Raw genomic sequence first — 20449 nt, 5'->3', positions numbered from 1 at the left:
AGCCAAAATTAAAATCAGAGCCTCTTAATATCAATTGCTTTATCATGAGGAGAAATTCCACATTCCTTAATATATCTTCAGAAGTCTTTATGCCTACTGTCTCTCTCTCTCTTGTTCATTTCTCCAGTCCCATATTTTCCTGCAGTCTACCCCTGCTTTGACCCTCTGCATGTCCACATGAGCAAGATTCTCAAATGTTTGCAGTCTGGTAAAAACTTGTCAGCATGTCACATAATTGCTTTTCTTATAAGATAAAGACGTAGCATCTTTTCCTTAGTAAGCAGAATGCTAATGCTTGTACATACATACATACATACATACATACGTATATGTATGTACCGTCTGTTTTTAAATGCTCATGGAAATTTCATGTGCGTTATGTTGTTTATTCCTAATAACACCACTTGGAAGTAAATAGTATAATTTTTATCATCTCTGTTTCATAGATGACAAAACTGGGCTCCATGTGCTTACTATTTAGCCTGAGTCACCAGACAGTGGGTGACAGACTACGTACATCTGGTTTACTATGTAGAGTCTAGTTTCTTTTCAATTCTGGGTTATTTCGAGATGCCTCTAGTTCAAAATGAGGAATAATTCAGACAAAAATCAACCCCATGAGAACAAAGTCCATGTATGTTTCCTTCACTAATGTGTTGCCCATTACTGGTCTTGGCAGAGAGCAGGTACTTAATAATTATTTGTGAAATGAATGAATGAACCTATATTGGGAATTATCTTCATTGCCTTTTGAGATTTTTATTTTTGTAAATGGCACACAGAGAAGAGATGTGATCTTCTAAGGTACTTAACATGCAAGAGAGACGTAGGACATTGAAGTGTGAATAGATAGACTCAGAAATGAATCTTGGCTCTATTTATTAGTTGTGTGTTTTTGGACCATTATTTTAATTCCAAATCCCAATTCTATCATCTGGAACTTCAGTCATCTGGCTAAAACATGAAGACAACATTATTTGCTTCATAGAGTTTTTGTGGGGGGTAAATAAGATACATATAAAAAGCATGTACCGCAGGGTCTAGCACTTAGAAGATGCTAGATAAATATTAGTAGTTGTCTTCCTGCCGTGAGAAAGAAGTGTTAATTCATAGCCATTTAGGTCAGCAAGAGATCTAATCATTTAACTTTTTTTTTTTCTAAATCGTCATTACATATTTATAATTTCAGGCTGCTTGATTTATATGTGTTCCTGTTAGCTGCGTCTAAGCGGTTTCCAGCTTTTACATACCCCTAGAGTTTATCTCATTCTGCTATATGTTGGAAATAAATTTTGAAAATCATACCAATATAACTCAACAATCTTTCAGACTGGTGGATTTAGTTGTGAGTCTTAGCTAGGAAAAATAACAACCATAGTAAAATGTTTTGTAAATCCATACCTGATTGGAGAGAGGATATTAGAAGTTAAGCTCTTGATTTTAATATATCTGGGCTTTAAGCTACCTTTTGTATTTTGCTTGGTATGCTAATCCATACAGAAAGGACTACAGAAATTTTGATTTTATGAAGGCCCCTCTAAATGATTCTTTTAACCATGTGAGTACTGAAATGTGCAGTTTTGCAATCCATTCCAAGTACTCAAGGATTCAGGAAACAGCACTAGTTTTGCTTTTAAATAAAAATTATTCTAGACACGAGTTATGTTCAGGGGTTTCAGAAAAGATAATGATATGTTTCTTGAATCCTTTATGTTGCAATATTAATTAAGTTAGTTCAATTTGTTCCTTTCCTTCAAATGCCTTTTTTAAAACAAGTTGAACAAAATATGTTTTTAGCCATTTCTCCAGCTGATTATTGCCGCTTGTTAGGTTTTGGCAACTCCTTTCCCTGGTAAAAACGTGTGGATTTCGAACCAATGCACAATTTACATCAATAGCTTCTGTAGAGTCTTCGCAGTGGCTCTGATTTGTTAGCAAAGTCATTTCAGCTGATATAAGTCTCAATCTCCCCATTGGTCAAAAGCAGCAATTAATATCCACCTAACCAGTCCATTGTATGGATGAAATAATATATGCATATCTCTGTGTATACATGGAGAAGAGGCTCTCTATTAAGCCTTTTTCCATCGTTCTCTGTTAAGTATTCTTTCGCCATCTATATGCTGCTGATGGTTTTATGTCTGGTAATAATACCACTTTGCATTTATGTACCACTTTCAAGTTTGCCAAGCACTCTCCCGTGTCAGCTTTTCATCCTCATAACAAACCTGATAGGTGGGTAGCACAGTGATTACCACTTCCATTTGGAGATTAAAAAAAAAAACAAACAAAAAACTGTCACATTGTAAACTTTTTGCCCGTGAAGGACTGTCTTTTGCTCTCTTTTTTGTTCCTCAGGTTGAGCTTAACAGTGAACTTGGCATATATTTGAGGCTGTATAAATATTTGTTGTATGGAACTGATTGATGGGAAGGACAGTAACTTCTGCAAGGTCAGACAGAGGTTATGGCAAGACCAGGGCAGTCTTTCAGAATTTTCCATTAGACAAATGGTGAACAACTTTTAATTTTTTTTCCCAAAAGGGTCAATTCAGGGAAAATAAAAATGTTTATGTGCCATAATTTTCCAATTAAAATGAAAATAGCTTTATTGAGTCTCAAGGAAAAATATATTCTTTCTACTTAGATTACTTCCTTCTGCAGTAGGAAAGTGCCAATGAGAAATATTAGCACTCCTTTAACCACTAAAATGTTAATATCTGAGAATATTTGAGAAGGAGCCATGGAGAGGCAGCTTTCCAATCTTTTATCCCTTATATTTGCAGAGCACTTTAGAGTTCACAAAGTGCTTTCATAGGTATCATCTAATTACATTCTTGAAACAATCCCAGGAAGGGGTATTATTACCAACCACACTATACAAAGGGTACACTAAAGTTAAGGTTGGGAGGAAATGACTTGCCTAAAGTCACACAGCAAGTGCATATTAAGCAAGGTTAGATGCATTGCCTCACATACCATATACACTGAGCACTAACTCCCTTCACTTGTTTAGCTATTGGGGGTGGATATAAAATAGATTCCTTTCACCCAAAACCCAAAACAAAATCAATCTGGGCATTCTTTCCCACTCTCTCTTATCTCTGCATGTGGGGGTTTCTTTTTCGTTTTTTTTTTTTTTTTTTTTTTTTTGTCCAGCTGAGTACAGAAACCTGGAAATGAACCAGTCCAACACAATACAACACAACACAACAAAACAAAACAAAACAAAAACATACTACTGTATTTCCTTCCCTGGAGGGTTTCTGCCGTAAAGTCTCTGCTTTGTATGGGTGAGAAGGCTGCCGTAAGAATTATACTATGAACTACAAAGTGAAGTCCTGTGGCCTTCAGGCTGTTCTGCGTGACCTAGTTGGGTGACTGATGCTACCAAATAGAGGTTTGTTCTGGTGTATGGAATGCCAGTGATCCGGTACAGTTTTGACTTGAAAATCTAGAAATTAATTTTGTGGTGATATGCAAATATAATAAGATGAAACATTTTTCACTAAATATGCATGTAGTGACCTTTCTTTCCCACATTTATCCATTCCATTTTTTCATATACTCCTCATTTGCTTTTGTTTACTTGCAACTGGAGATTGCAATAAAAAATTTATTTAACTAGGTTGCCCACTGTGAGCAAGTGAACAGAGGATATCCCCCCCTCCCCCCAACATCACCATTGCTCCTCTGGGGAATTCTCCAAGCCTCTGTGGAGAGTGGAGGGAATCTGTGGAACTATGTGAGGCAGGTGTACATTTACATAAGGTGCCAAAGCTGGGAAGTATGATGAGGGAGAGGGAATGGCACAGGGGGCATGGCTTTCTGCTGATGTGACTGTCTCCCTATATACTGTCTCATCCCACTGGTCTCCTCCTTTATCTCTCTTCTGTGGCTTCTTATTTGTCACGGCTACATGAGGTAAGAATTAATTTTAAAGTTCTTTTTTTAAGGGTACTTTTCTTTTTTTTGCTACTACATCTGCTCCCTCCCTCATTTACATTTCACAGTTTATCTGTTGTAAGTGACATCATTTTCCAAATTCCTTTGAAGAGGACAGAGTTGTCTACCCCATGGTAACTGATAATATCTTTTGCAGGGAGAAAGCATACTTGTGGAAAGTGATGTTGGCCTCAGATAACTCACTACCCTTGAAATCCAGAACCGCTCTATATTTGATTTTCTGCTTTCTGACCCAATAGAAATAATCATTGACTTGTTTTAGACATGGTTGTGTTTGCCAGCTGATTGATGAAGTCCACATTTAGTGGACTTGCTGGATTTTTCTGTTTATTCTTTGAGTAATGCTTCTGAAAGTGAAATTAGACCTCGGATAAGCAGATAGATTTAGTCCACGGTAGGAAGGTCACCTTAGACTTGGGTACATATACTTTTTCTTCTTCTCATATTTTCTTACATCTGCATTTCTAAAATATCACTATGCTTTTTTAATCAAAAAGCATAAATGCAAAGATAAATCAGTTAATAGTTCATTGAATTAGAAATCTGTGCAACATGCAATTTGCAAGTATATGTCACTTTTGTGATGTTTGTCATTTTCCCTATTTGCAACACGCTAGTGACTACATAAACAAAATTAGCCCCATGTATTTTTATTTCATAAGAATCAAAATCCCCAAAACCTATGCTTATGTCCAGAATTTCCCCAAAAGATAATTAGCATAATTGGTTAGAAAAGCTTATACTGTACTTTCTTTTCCCAGTGTGGTAACTCAATTGATTGTCAGAAATAAGATTCAGACTAATAATGTTCACATTTTGCAAATATTTATGAATCACCTAACTCCCCAAGGCCCAATTGTTCAGCCCTCAAATACGAAGCCATTTCTGACTCCTCCTTGGAATTATCTCAGCCTGTCCTTGTTTAAGGCGCAACACTTACTCATGTTTAACAGCATGTGATATATGTTATCATTGGTTAATGTATTCAATACAGATGATGCAGATAATTAGTTACTGATAATTAGTGGCAGATACAGATGGCTCCCAGGCACCCCCCTCATTTTTAAAATAGACAGTTGAGTATAACATGCATACAAAAAAGTGCACAAATCACAATATAGTTCTCTATAACTTTTCACAAAGTGAACATATTCATGAAACCCTTTCCCATAGCCCTGAGTAGGACATTACCAGTTCCTAAACAGTGGCCTCTGTGTTCCCACCCAGTCATAGCTCTCCTCATCAAAATGAAACCACCCCATCTCTCTCGTCACCATAGAGGAGTTTTAGTTTTGTGTATCTGGATTCTTTTGCTTAATATTATGTATGTAAGTATGTGTATTATTAGCAGTACATTCTGTAGTACTGGTATTTAATATCCCATTTTATGGATATGCCACAATTTATTTATTCCTTCTACTATTGCTGAACATTTGTTTTTGTTTGCTTTTTTGTTTATTCATCTGGGCTATGAGAAAGAATGTGCTGTTATGAACATTTTAACATATAGCTTCCAGTAAGTGCACACATATGTACATTTCTATTCATTATTAATCATCTTCTTGGGATATAGAGTCACCAACATGAAATCATGTTTTTAATTTTTAAAATTAAATGCATAAAACCATGCATTTTAATTTTTTAAAAAATACAAGAATGTGTTGTGCAAATATTTGAGTTTTGAAAGCAACTAAAGAAACTTCTTAAGTTGGTCTTCTTCCCCATTCCAAACATTGGGGCTTTTAAGTCTGTTTCAAGTTCTGTTCCCCAGAAGCAAGCAAGCTAATTAGAAGAGAGTATTCATTTAAAGAAAACCTGTTCTCAGTTTAAAACAAAGAAACAAACAAAATATTTTGAAGTGTCAAAAAAAAGGAGAAATCACAAAAAATACTAAAGGTAATATGAACTCCTAAAGACAAACTTTCATGTGAATTCCCAGAAACTTGTATAAAAACAACTCATACCAACGCTTAGTAAACTTAACCCAGGTCTTAACAATGAACCCAGAAAAGACTAGAATGATTTCTAAGATATAAAATATGAAATCAGCATTGGAAACATTCAACATACTATGGTAGAACTCTCTCTGAGGAAAATAACGCAATGAAATAGAAGTCAGACTGGAAGAATTTTAACAGTGTACATAATCGCAAGAGAAGATGGAGAATGAGAATATACTATGTGAGTAATAGGAACCAGCAGATAGGAACAAAGAACAAAGAGAGGTGAATAAATTAGCAATGACATAATAAAATAAAAAAAAAATACATTTTCCTTATGGTGATCCTTTTTTTCTTCTGTTTCAAGTTTTTATTTAAATTCTAGTTAGTTAACATGTAATGTAGTATTGGCTTCAGGGGGTAGAAGTTAGTGATTCAGCACTTACATATAACACCAATGCTCATCCCAACAAGTGCCTCCTTAGTGCCCATCACCTATTTGGCCCATCCCCCACCCATCTCCCCTCTAGCAACCCTCAGTGTGTTCTCTATAGTTAAGAGTCTTTTATGGCTTGCCTCCTTCTCTTATTTTTCCCCTTTCCCTTACATTCACCTGTTTTGTTTCTTTTTTTTTTTTAATTTTTTAAAGTGTTTTTTATTATTTATTTTTGAGAGAAACAGAGACGGAATGTGAGTGGGTTAGGGGCAGAGAGAGAGGGAGACACAGAATCAGAAGCAGGCTCCAGAGCTCTCCGCACAGAGCCTGACACAGGGCTCGAACTCAGGAGCCATGAGATCATGACCTGAGCCGAAGTCAGACGCTCAACTGACTGAGCCACCCAGGAGCCCCTCATCTGTTTTGTTTCTTAAATTCCACATATGAGTGATCGTATTTGTCTTTCTCTGACTGACTTGTTTCACTTAGCATAATACCCTCTAGATCCATCCACATTGCAAATGACAATTTGCCATTCATTCTTTTTATGGCTGAGTAATTTTCTATTGTATATATATACCACATCTAAAAGAAAAAAAATTTAGAACAGAAGTAAATAAATTCCCAAGATTGGGACTTGAGAGACATTTAAAAAGGCCCATGTGCTAAGTAAAATGTATAAATGCAAACTACTATGAAAATACATTAACAATTTTTAACTTTAATTTTCAATGCCAATATATAATAAAACAACCTATCAAACAAATACTGATTAAATAACTTATGCAAATACCCGTTCCTGAATACAGCACTGGCAGGTGTGATACAGTATCTTAAGGTATGGAATTCTACACTTTAAACTCAGCAATGATGTCTTTTTCCTTTTTCAATTTTCCTAGCACCTAGTTTCCTGAGTACATGCTCCTATTTTATCCAAATTGATCATTCTTGAGTCTTGTATAAATACATATTCTGTAGGTATTATCTCTATATGTCCCAAGATATCTCAAGGAGACTCATGGGATCAATGACGAACATTCAAGAGTTAAATAATACTGATATTTCTAAGCATAGGTAAAAGTTTGTTCCAATTATGGACTAGCCACTTAATGTGATGTTTTTTAAAAGAAACACTTGGATTTAATTAAATAACATTATAAAAATAGGAAAAAGACCAATAAAAATAAATGAAAATACAGAACACCCAAATTAAGGGAGTGCTAGGGCCAAAAAATCTTAACTGGTATAACTGTTAGAACTAAATAAGATATAAAAAATAAAAAGTGAAAATTAATAGACTCTACCTTCCAGATAAAGATATATGGGAAGTGTAGAAGGTAAGAGAGAAGCTATAAAGGTGTTCAACTTTCTTTTTTCAAAGACATATATGAAAAAAGACTGTTCTTGTATTTTAAATCTTCTAATACATTATAAAATGATCAATTATGCTATTAAGAAATGAATAATAAAATAAGAGCATAAAATAGAATTACAGAAGGTGACATTTAAATAACAATTAGAATATGGTTAAATTGTTTAAAACCTCTATAGAAAGATGAAACTTGAATTGATAAATATACAAAATATATATAAATACATTTTTAAAATTTATTTATTTATTTTGAGAAAGAAAGAGAGAGAGCACTTGAGGGGCGTGAGAGGCAGAGAGAGAAGGAGAGAGAGAATCCCAAACAGGTTCCATGCTGTCAACATGGAGCCTGATGTGGGGCTTGATTCCACAAACCATGTGATCATGACCTTAGCTGACATCAAGAGTCCGACACCTAACCCACTGAGCCACCCAGGTGTCCCTAAACACATTTTTAAGGAAAGCTCTATTTAAACACTCATGGGGACCACTCTGGCCCTACACTGTGGTACGTAGATCAGTGTGGACCTGGGTCTGCCTTCATCTGGAGCCAGGAGTCCCAAGCACAAACAATGGCGAACCTGAGCCTCAGCTGCCTCCCTTTGCCCTTTCCTGCCAGGACCAAATTGACCCTCTCTATGGAGGTGCCAGCCTAAGCATCACTATATTTGGGGACTGCTATTTTTAGGGGATTCAAGGAAGACTTTTTGCTGGAAGAGGTAAGACAACATGAAACCTGAAGCACTGGGACTTACAAAGCAGCAGCACTGAATTTTTGCAAACAGTTGAGATCCATCCTCATCAGTCTTGCTCAAAACTGTTGAGTTTTTATGACTGCCCAAGCAAAGTTAATGAACAGTTTGGATGGGATCCTTAAAGGTTGGAGAAAGAAAGTTATTAATGGTACAGATTCCAGTGAAACATATAGTAGAAACATGCAGAGAGGAGGTTATTCATAAGCAGCTCACCCACATCCCCCGTGTGCTGGATCTCATCCTTTCTCCTCGGCTTCATCTCTATCCAACAACCCCAGTCATGCTTTAGAACAAATGCATTTTCTTTAGAGCAAATTGAAGGAACTAAAAGGAAATCTTTCGTTATTCCCAGTCTAGGCAATAATAGTCAGCAAGATGCCAAGTACCTGAAGTCATACTTCCCAGAGTTATGTCAAAATTATTAAAGAACATGGTACTGATTTTTTTTACAAGGATGGAATAATGAAAGACATCAGGATGATTTACAGGTTTCTAACACACTTCACACAAGCCAGTGTGTGCAGGTGTGGAAGAGTGAGCTAGTTGTTCAATCTTGTCAGGCGGAAGGGAACATATTAAGAAGATAAATTACTTAAAGGGAAAATATAAGGAACAGAAGAATATTGTAGCAGGTGATGATGGTAAGCAGACAGATGCCATCTGAAAATTTGGAACCAGTGTTCAGATGCCATCTGAAAATTTGGTTGTCAGATATCATACCTGGGTGTGTAGCTCAAGGTAGAAGCACACTGGGAGACACAGATGCCTCTGATCCCCCTGTCTCTTCCTTTTGATTGTACCCATAGAACAGTCAAGAAAGTACTTTGAGCCATTCTAGCATAGAAAGTAGTATCTTTATGCCTGGACCTCAGATCATAGGCTCTTCGAACTCTGCTTCTACTCTTAACTGAAGTATCCTGGAAGTAAAGAAGACCTTCTTCCTCCCCCGACAGTAGCAGGAGACAGAGTTGAGACATCAGATAACAGTGATTATGAAAATTTGATTGACACTCGTAGATATCTTTAATAAGGAATACCCACATTTGAGGGAATGACAACCCATGATACATCCCCATGGGGTCCAGGAATACTCAATCTTACCATATTTAACTAAAGAAAAGGAAGTGTCCACTTAGCACTGTTTTCTTAATTAGTTGTGGTGAAAAAATTTTTTGAGGACTTAATCTGGGGGGAGGATGCTTTCTCAGACCCCTGGACTCTGATGAGGAGAATCCCTATGCACAGAACTATAAGAGCCTGGCATTTGAGGGTCCTCACCTTCTGACCCAGTGTGCAGGTTTCAACAGAGAATCATTAAGAATATCAAATTGTCCTAATTTTGGTGATATTCGTGGATATACTGGTATATTTAGGCAAAGTAAAATTTATGAACATAGTTCCTATTCTTTAAAATAAATTGGAAATTAAATACTAAGCACAAGTAGTCTATGAATGTTCCATAATTAGTCTTAAATGAAAAACTTACCCTTTGCACTATCCTGTCTCGAAATTGATTTTTTCAAAAGAAAGTGAGCTTAGCAGCAGCCTCCAGAAAATCTTTCTATGATGAGCCAAGATCATCTTTGCCAGAATTTTTTTTGGTAAGAAACCTGATTGGAACAAACCAGATTTGCCTTCTCTTGCCTTATCAGATAGGACTTTGAGAGTTTGAAAGAGAGGGCTTTGTTGCAACTTCTTTCTACTAGCCTAATATGTATTGGCACTTTAAATGGTTGCCTTTAAAAATATATACAAATGCTAATTACCAGTATGTAATCATCCAAATAAGTATGTCATAAAATAAATTAATTAATTTTGTTTTGAAGGATTACAGTGACTGTGATCTTGCACTAGCCACATTTATGGTCTCTGTTCTGAAGTTCTAAAGGAAGGCCACACAGCTGTAGATAACAGACAGTCATTATGTACCAGATCCAAATTTTATGACAGACAGATTCCAGACACAATGGATTTAGTTCAGTTCATATGTAAGGGATATGATTCATTTAGACCTTCTGACAAATCCTAGTGTTAATTTGATTTGTGGAGGAAAGATATTTAATAAATGGAGTCTTGATAAATAAAGATTCATCTTAAATCTGGGGGTGGGGGGAAATCCTTATGAGCTACAGGTTAAAGTAAGTGGTGAGGATCTATATTTTATTTTTATAATCTATTTTTTTCAAATATAGAGATTGTGTCAATGTTTCTCAGATTGGAGAAAAATAAAATACATTTTTTGGTCTAGTTGTAGTTCATTCTGAATTCAGGGAATATCAAACTAAACTCATAGCTTTCTACTTTGAGTTCATAAAATTGACAGTAAAAAAGAGATGAAATAAACTAAACATTCCATTTATAATTATAGAAAAGTAAAGATAAAAATGAAAAGAAGCAAATTTTCAACATCTGTTTTCAAGATAATAGCCAAACTGAATAAGTTTGCCTGTAAATATTGATCAAAGTGCCTGGCTAATTGCCTTTGCACCACTATGTAAAGTGCAGATGTGATAAAATTGAACCATGTTGGCATTAATTCTTATTTAGGTTTCCAGATTACATATTGGGGCTTTAAATCAATGGATTTTAGTGGCACAATAGGTGAAATGTATAACATGAGCCAGAGGTACTTATTATGATATAACGCTTAGTATATTTAAACTTACTAATATAGTAGATAAGGTCTTCAGAGGAGAGTCATGGTGTTCATAGTTGCAATGAATGGAAATTGCCAACATAAGATTCACACTAACAAGTTTGCATACATTTTATATTATTATATTTACTTTATAAATTTATTTCGAATGTAGCAGAGAAACCTAACATGAGATTAAACAGAGTCTTCTGAAAGCTGTGTTTTCCTTTGTTTATAGCAATTGGAAAAATCCCAGGCATATTCATGAAAATGAATACAATGATATAGAAAATATAGCAGTAAGAAACCCATTTTATGCATCAAGTTCTTGAATACTTTTTTGAATGCTTGTCTTGCTCAGTTTCATCAACCCCAGCGCATAATTTAAGGTTTGGAAGCAACATTTCATATCATCATTTGGTTTTAACATCTACCCTGAGTATTTCCTTGATAACAAATGTATTTGACACTATCACAGATGAAATTTTTTTTTGGTTACATATAAACCTGCCATTTCCCCAGTGCTTTGTTTTCATATATTGAAATTGGTGGTTTTATATACAATTCATGCCAATCTACTTAAACTATGTTGAACTATAATCCAAAAATATAAGCTCTAAAATTCAATAAAACATTTTTCAAGTGATGATATATATGCTTTTAGTCATCACCTAGGAATTAAGTTGGAGAGGCCATTTGTCATAGACATTTTGAAACCCCACATAGTGAAATTATTTTTACTGTATTTATGTTTTATTATGTTTTTATGGTCAAAGTATACCAGGTTAATCAGGTTTTTTTTTAATGTGTTTTCTTAAATTATTTTATTTTACGTTTTTTATTTATTTTTGAGACAGGGAGAGACAGAGCATGAACAGGGGAGGGTCAGAGAGAGGGAGACACAGAATCTGAAACAGGCTCCAGGCTCTGAGCTGTCAGCACAGAACCCGACGTGGGGCTCGAACTTACTGATGAGAGATCATGACCTGAGCCGAAGTCGGCCGCTTAACCGACTGAGCCACCCAGGCGCCCCTGATGTGTTTTCTTGTATCTGTTACTTAAATAATATTTTAAACTCTGTGTCCTCTACCATACGTATACTAAGTTCACCATTAACCCCTTTGAATTTGTTTCAAAATACATTTCATCACTGTATAATCTAGACTGGATTTAACATTGGTAACTTTTTTTTTTCACATTTTCTCATTAAAATAGACCAAGATATATTTGGAGATATAAACCAATTTTTAAGAGGATAAATATAGTCCATGTCAAGGTAGTAAGATGCAATGAACTTATAAAAAAAAAAAGTTGAAGAAATACTATCTTCTGAGAATTAAACTAGTAAAATAAAAGAGTGTGGTTGGAAGTTTATGGTTGATAATAAGACAGGGATACTTGCATATTTGCATAACAAAGTAAATGATGTGGATATTGAAGGGAGGTGGTCATTAGGTCATTATAGTGAGTAACTGAGAGCCAAGACCTCCTGGGAGAGGAGCCAGGTATCCGTATTTTCAACAAATTCCCCATGTAATTCTTTTGTAAACTGTGGGTGTTTGTATGGAATTTAAGTCTGATACATATTTTACTCATTTTGTTTTTGAGTGAAGTTTTTTTTTTTTCCAGTACTTTCAGAAAGAGTCTTGGTTTAGATAATTTGTCTAACCTCACAGAGTTTTTTCTTCTACACGCTTGAGTGTGTGTGTGTGCATGTGTGTGTATGGTTAGTGTTAAAAAAAAAAAAAAAAATATATATATATATATATATATATATATATATATATATATATATACACATGCTTGCTTTGTAGGGTTTTATGTCTCTGTCAGCTTTCCCCACACTGGATTATTTTCTTCCATTGCTTCTGTTCTGTCCTGGTCAATTTTGATCCCACCATTAATAGTTACTCCTCAATGTGGGTTCCTATTCCAGAAGGCAACTCTAGTGGGTCAGTTTGAGAGTTCATAGGGGACAGACAGTCTCAGTCCCTCAGATGACGTTGTTGTGCCCTCCTTGAGTTTACTCACATACTGTAGAGGGGAAAAACCCCTCAGCTTTGGCCATTGTTCTTAGTGGGCCCACTGCTTGTCCCAGCGAATATCTGTTGGCTATTTGGTGTCCTCTTGTATTTAAGCCTGTCAAATATCACATTGCTTCTATCGGACTCCATGCCATGCTTCTATCGGACTGCATACTTGGAATTTCATGCAGTTCCTAAGGCAGTTGGCAATTTTTTGCCACCTGCACATGTATTGGGGGGTACATTATGGAGATAACTCATCCCGTAGTTTTTTGTTGTAAATGCAATCTGTATGGTCTTGATTTTACTATCCAGTTACTTTGCTCATTTTTATGTGGGAATTCAAGATAAAAACTATGCCTGCTATTGTAAATTTATATTTTTCAATAGCTCTATGGATGATTCTTTTACACCACTGCTGTATACCATAGTATCTTAGCTCCAGTGCCTACCACCAACTAACCTCATTCTTGTTTTTCTTAGTCTTAATACATGAGAGAAAACCCGAGTAATTATTAGACAGAATAGGTTTGCTTGCTCTCATGTCCAGCCACGACTAATGAACAATGGGTCGTTATAGGAACTATTACCTATTTTTATTTAAGACTGAAAAGTACAGATCAACAGAGGAAAAAGAATTGGTTGCTTAACAATTTATCACAATGGTTTCCCTGAGATATTAAAAGATGTAACTGAAAATAAGAAAAGGACTCCCTTCTCACAGGCTATTGCCTCTGCCTGAACTCACCCTATGCCCCATCATTTGGCTGACTGATTTCAAGTTTTCATTACATATCAGTCCTGATCCCTGAACCTTCTGTGATCTATCCTTTTCCCTCAGTCTGAGTTAAAAGTTTTCTTATTCATCCAGTAAGTTTCAATGTTTTATCTTCTTGTCTTTCTCCATATAGGACACTAACTTCCTTAGGGTGGAAATTACATTTTTCTCTCTGTATCTCTAGCACCAAGCATGAAATTTTTCATGTAGAAAGAATAATGATGATGAATGAATAATTGATGAATGAATGAAATGAAAGAATGCATGAACATAGATCATTGGTAATTTCACCACTTAGAAATCATCATTGACTGTTTATAGCAGGCTGAATAATGCCCTCCACCCCAACTCCAGGATATCTATGTCCTAATCTCCAAAATCTGTAAATACGTTGCCTTATACATCAAAAGTGTCTTTGAAGATGTGATTAAGGATCTTGAGATTCAAAGACTGGTTATCTTAGATTATCTGGATGGGTCTTAAATATAATCACAATGGTCCTTGAGGCAGACCATGTGGATGTTACTGTAGGAGAAAGAGGTAGTGCTGAGGCTGGTAAGTGGTCACTAGCTAGGGAATGCAGGCAGACTATGAGTTGGGAAAGGCCAGGAAACAAATTCTCCCTTAAAGCCTCCAGAAAGACACAGCCCTGCCAGAAGCTAGATATTAGGCTTTTGAACTCCAAAACTGTAAGAGTTGTTTTAAGCCACTTATTCTGTAATAATTTATTACAGCAGCCATAGGAACTAAGGCATATTTTGGTACCTAAAAGTGGACTGCTCCTTAACAAACACCTAAAAATGTGGAAGTTGTTTTGGAACTGTACGAGCAGAGGCTGGAGGAGTTTGAGAGAATGATAAAAAAAAAAAAAAAAAGACCTAGATTAAATGATAAAAATGCCTTAAAGAGACTACTAGTAGAAGGGTCAATGTTAAAGACATTGCTGGTAAGGGCTCAGAAGGAAGCGAGGAACACAGAAATCTTGTATCGTTGTAGGGAATACCAAAATAGTTAAAAACAATGTTTATGGATATATGAATGTCAAAGTTACTTCTGATGAGAGTTCAGAAGCAAATGAACAGCAGAGGGGGATTCTTACTACATAGTGGCAGAAAGCTTAGCAGAATTGTGTCCTACACTTGTGTTAGAATCAAAATATGTAAAAGATGAACTTGGATATGATGAGCTGAGATGATTTCCAAGCACATATTGAAGGTAAAGTTTGGTTTCTTCTTGCTGCTCATAGTAAAATGCAAGAGGAAGGAGATAAATTGAGGGAACTCTCACCCAAAAAAGAAACCAGAACTTGACTTGAGAAGTTCTCAGCCAATCCAGATTATAAAAAATGCTAAGATTAGGAGAATCATTGTAAGGAAATCATACTCCAGAGATAAAGTCAAGGGTATGGCTGGATAATCTCTTGACAGTGTCTCCAATGGATCAAAAGGTCAAAGTATCCAGCCACACAGAGAGCTCCTTGAAGAGATTAGGCATGCCACTCATGGACCCCCTCGGCCATCTCAGCAGAAGCAGGGAATAGAGATAGGATTATATAGGAAAGATCTGTGGAGGAATGTCTTATCTAATGGAGTGAATCCCTGAGATATACACGGAAGACCCACAGTTTGTTTAGAATGTTATACCCCCAGAAACACTGTCAGCTTGGACTGAAAAGGACAGAGAGAGGGTGAAATGAAAAGAGGCTTTAAGAGTTCCAAGATTCTACAGAAAGAAAATTGGTTAAAAGCATGACTCAATTGCAAGCATGTGCTACCCTTCATGAAAAAGGATGGTGCAGAGGGAGCTACAGGCCTAGAGGGTAGAGCTATGAGCCCAGAGGTAGAATCCAGAGCCAAGAAGGCAGAGTGCCATGCCAGAGAAGAGCATTCCCAGACCTTGCAACCTAACCAGGCTTGCCCAGGTGGATTTTGAAATTGTTCGGGCTGAGGACTCCTCTTTCCTTTCATTTTCTCTCTTTTTTTTTTTTTTTACATGAGATTGCCTAAAACTGTTAACCTATGCTTGTCACCAGTATGGCTTGGGAGCAGATAACTTGTTTTTAAGCTTTACAGATTCACAGATGAAGAGAAATTGTTTCCCAGGATGTATTAAAGTCAGACTCTCATTCATACCTAATTTAGATAAGTTAAATGGTGAGATTTGGGATTTTTTGAACAGGTGAGACTTACTGAGATTTGGGGCTTGAGTTAATGCCGTAATGGTTTGACACTTTGGGGGAACTTGCAATGGGGCAAATGTATTCTGCATTTGGGATGGACTGAATATTTGGAGGCCAGCAGATACCTGGCGGTAGCTGAATATTACTCCACACTTCCACCGGATGACTATTTCCTAATTCTTGTAACTTGTGAATATGTTACCTTATATGTCAAAAGAGACTTTGTAGATGTGATGAAATCAGGAAATTTGAGATTCTCTTGGGTAATCTGGGAGTAGAGGATGAGGCATATCTAATGATAATGGTCTTATTAAGAGACAAGAGGGTGAATGAGGGGTAGAAGATGAGCTGGTAGAAGTTGGAGTTTTGTAAAGAAAGCACCACCGGCCAAGCAATGCAAGCAGCCTCTAGAAGCTGAAAAAGGAAAGGAAATAGAATTCCCTCAGAAGACTACAGAAGGAACACAACCCACACTGATGACACACTAAAATGACACACTGATTTTAGACTCTGGACCTCCAGAACTGTATAGAATACATTTGTATTGTTTTGTGCCACTAAATTTGTGGCGATTTGCTACAGAAGTAATTGGATACCAACACACTGTTGCATTTTTGTTGCTGTTTCTGATCAGTAACATACACTTCTAAGTTACATAAAAATCAGCTGACAATTGTTTTGTGTTATGTAGAGAATACATTCCAATAAAGATTTGAAGACATTCTTCATTTTAATAACTGCATGAATCTATGAGTTTTCACAAGGTACTTTGGGATAGATTCTAGTCCCATAAATATGAAAGTCACTACCAGATGTTTCTTTTCTTATGAAATGTTTTTGCCACAGGTAAGCTTTTATCTTCTTCCTCACCATTACTTTGCATTCTCAATGTCTGACCTTCAGAAATAGAGGCATCTCCCAACATACTTTAGACCGCACAAGGGCACTTAATCATGTAAACAGTAAAATCAGTCTCACTGCTAATCTTTTATCTAATGGTAAGTTTCTTAGCTGTGTGTACTTTGATGGTGATGATGAAAGGAAATAGGTTTTTATTTTATGATTCCACCATGCACATTCCAACTCAAGAATCCCAACACGTATTGGTTGTAATTATAATAAAAAAAATTTGTTTCTTTTTTTCTTTCTTGATTGTGGATACATTAGCATTGTTTGGAATCGAATGCCACTCCAATTTCACTTTTCTTTCTGGAATGTGTGATGTAAAAAAAAAAAGTGATGCAGTTAGTGATATTTTATCCGTGAAAAGGACATTCGTTTTTCCCTTTTCCTTTTGTTATGTTATGGGCTATGCTGGAGATAATGGATTACAGTGAAGCCATCTTCACAGTGATTCATCAATCTTGGTGGGTGGGGGCAACATCCATTATGCTCTTAATAATTGGTTTCTAAGTGACCTGGCCTTTTGTGGCATGAAAAAAAAAAAAAACCACATTTCTAAGGCTTGAGAATTACATCTAGCAACAAGACAGAAAATGTACTTATTGTCAATGAGTAAATGAAGACGACAAAAAGGATGCAGAACTCTTTAAGTTTCATGTCTTAGAGAAATGAGAATTAGAATGGCTTCTCACAGAGTCACATATCCACAGTCCTTTTACCTGTAGAATAATTAAACAACAAAAGCAGTTTGTGGTTTGAAGATTCCACATTGACGAGATCAGCCAAACAGAACTGCTTGTTTTAAGCTGCTAGTCTTAGACCCATGTTTCAACTCTGAAAAGAAAGGTTTAATTCTAAATCTGATTTATAAATTACTCAGTTTAAATAACTGGGCAATTGACAAGGCAATTAAAACAGCTAGATTAGCTCTTATTTTAATATCTTAATCCTCCAAAGTTTAAAATGCTTTGATCATCACGTGTGATAAGCTCACATACTAATGCTATTAATTACTTGTTAAAGCAAACTTTAAAATTCATCATTTTATTAACTTTTCCATTTATTAATGGGTCGGTCCTCTTATTAGCTCCATTTTTCTTTTCACTTTTTTTTTTTTTTTTGCAAAGTTTAAAAATGTAGGCTATAGCCTATAGCCTTAGGGCACTAGAATGAGTCTTTTCACCTTTAAACTTTAAAAAGATGCCTTAAATTTGGATTCTGGAAGATTAAGTTTCACTGATCTCTCAAGACAACAAAGTCATCCCTCCAATAACTACAACCCATCTCTGGACAATTTCTCACCGTTTTGTCTTCTGTTAGATTATACTCCTATTGTCAAATCAATGCTGACAGTCCTATGCTTCCTGCTTATGATGTCATAGAAGGTTTAGTAAAGGGAGAAATTAAATATCTGGGAAGGATTAGAATACAATCACTGAAACCTACTCACCCACCTGCACCACTTCTAATATTTGACCTCATGCTTGCAACCCCTTTGGGTTTCAACACAATCTCTTGATTATTAATTGAAATACTGAGATTATTATTATGTTAATTACTCATTATTTTGAAAGAAAGTTTGTTCCCCTTAGGATTTCTAATTTATTCCTTTGGATAGCTAATGTATAATTATGCAGTATTTCTTATGAGAAAGATAAATGAGATAGAAACCATGGCTATCTTGATGAGACATCCCACAACTCTACCAAGCTGACCTCTTTATGAGCCTTGTTAGTTTTATTTGAGAAAGCACACATTCATCTCATTATTTACTCTCTTAAAGTTCATTATACCTAAAAATTAGCCCCACAAGTTATAGGTGAATTTAATAGATTTAATACTTTTCTAAATGCATTTTCCGTTGACACAAATTCAGAGTCAAAGGAACCTAAATCCTTTCATGAAAAATACTCCCTCTACACTCCCAATGAAGGGCATTTAAAATTCCTCTTAAGATTATAAGGGAAATATATTTTTTTTCCTTAAGCTTATTCATACTGGGCCACTGGAAATGAGGAATTTTATCTGGATATTTAATGAGCAATCTTTTCCCCCCACAGATTGAAGTGACTACTTTATTAGGCTCTTTAAGATAGGGAAGCCTGGATGGTAGAACTTTGGATTCTGCTATCTACTTTGCATGGTAGGGCCAAAGAACCTAGCTATGTCATCGAATTGACTATATCTGATCCAGGTTACATCATTTTATTTGGACAAATTAATTCCTGCTTCTTTTTCTATAAAATCGAGAAGAAAGATATACCTCACTGTAGATCAAATGAAACAATCCATATAAAACACTCAGTATGCTGGCACAAAGCAAGAACTCAATGTGTTAGATGGTATTTATTATTCATCATGACACAATTCATGGTTTTATACTGGCTTTCCAAATCTATTATGAGAATGTAGAATATTCAGCACAAATAACCTGATCAGCCAACTCCTGGTTCTATTCTATGAAAATATAAGTTAATAAAATAGAAAAAATGAAAAAGCCATTGAATGCCTTTATTTCAAAAACAGACTGAACTATGGATTTCTTTAAATCATTAGTCCTCCTATTGCTTTTAAAAGATGAATCAATTTACAAAAATCCAACTTAGAAAAATCTTTTTGGAATTCAACTATTGTGTGGAGGTAGTACACCTCTTTTAAGAACATATTGATGTCATTTTTCCACTTGTTTTGGTGGTGGTGACTGCTGGGTTGAAGATAGAACTCCATGAATTCAAGTGACTTGTCATATTTCAAGCTCCCATTTTGTCTGTCTTTAAAACCCAATTTTTTGTTTCTTTTCCCTCCAAAATGAGAAGGCTGATGGTTTGGAAAGTAATAGAAGCAGGCTTTCTAGATCCGATAGTGCTGTACTTTCTTTTGTGGGACCACTCAGATCAGTGTGAGTACTGTGCAGGAACCACAGAGCTTCTAACTTCTCCTGCATCATTCCTTGTGCCTAGAATTGTGTTTTTTTTTTTAATGCAATCATTAAAATTTAAAATGTCTCACTAATTAAATCATGTTTTCTTAAGGATAACTATTAAATTTTTATGAGTTTTTTTTCTTTTGAAAATGTTAATATCTGGTAGGAGGCCTTGAAAATTATACAATTACAGGAAATTTTGTGCAGTTTATAAATTAAAAGAACACAGGGAAAAAAGGATGTAGAAAATCCTTTTGGAGCTAAATTTTTAAAGAAATTTAAATTGCTTTGTGAATTACTATGATTAACATAATTTGATAAAGTAAATCATTTCTATTTTTTACCATCTGCTTTCAGTAGGATTTGAAACTGACATTTTGGACTCAATGGTCTAGTGAAATATACCAAATCACACATAACATACACATTCTGAGTTCTCAAAGCTCAAGTTTAAACTTCTAGATTTAAATTTCACTTCCTTTGATCGTTTTCTATGTTCTTGATACCTTTATTACTATTGCTACTATATAAAAATAAGCGTT

This window comes from Panthera leo, chromosome C1 (genome assembly GCF_018350215.1).
Source record: "Panthera leo isolate Ple1 chromosome C1, P.leo_Ple1_pat1.1, whole genome shotgun sequence".
Classification (NCBI taxonomy): Eukaryota; Metazoa; Chordata; class Mammalia; order Carnivora; family Felidae; genus Panthera; species Panthera leo.
Note: the sequence above shows the minus strand (reverse complement) of the source record.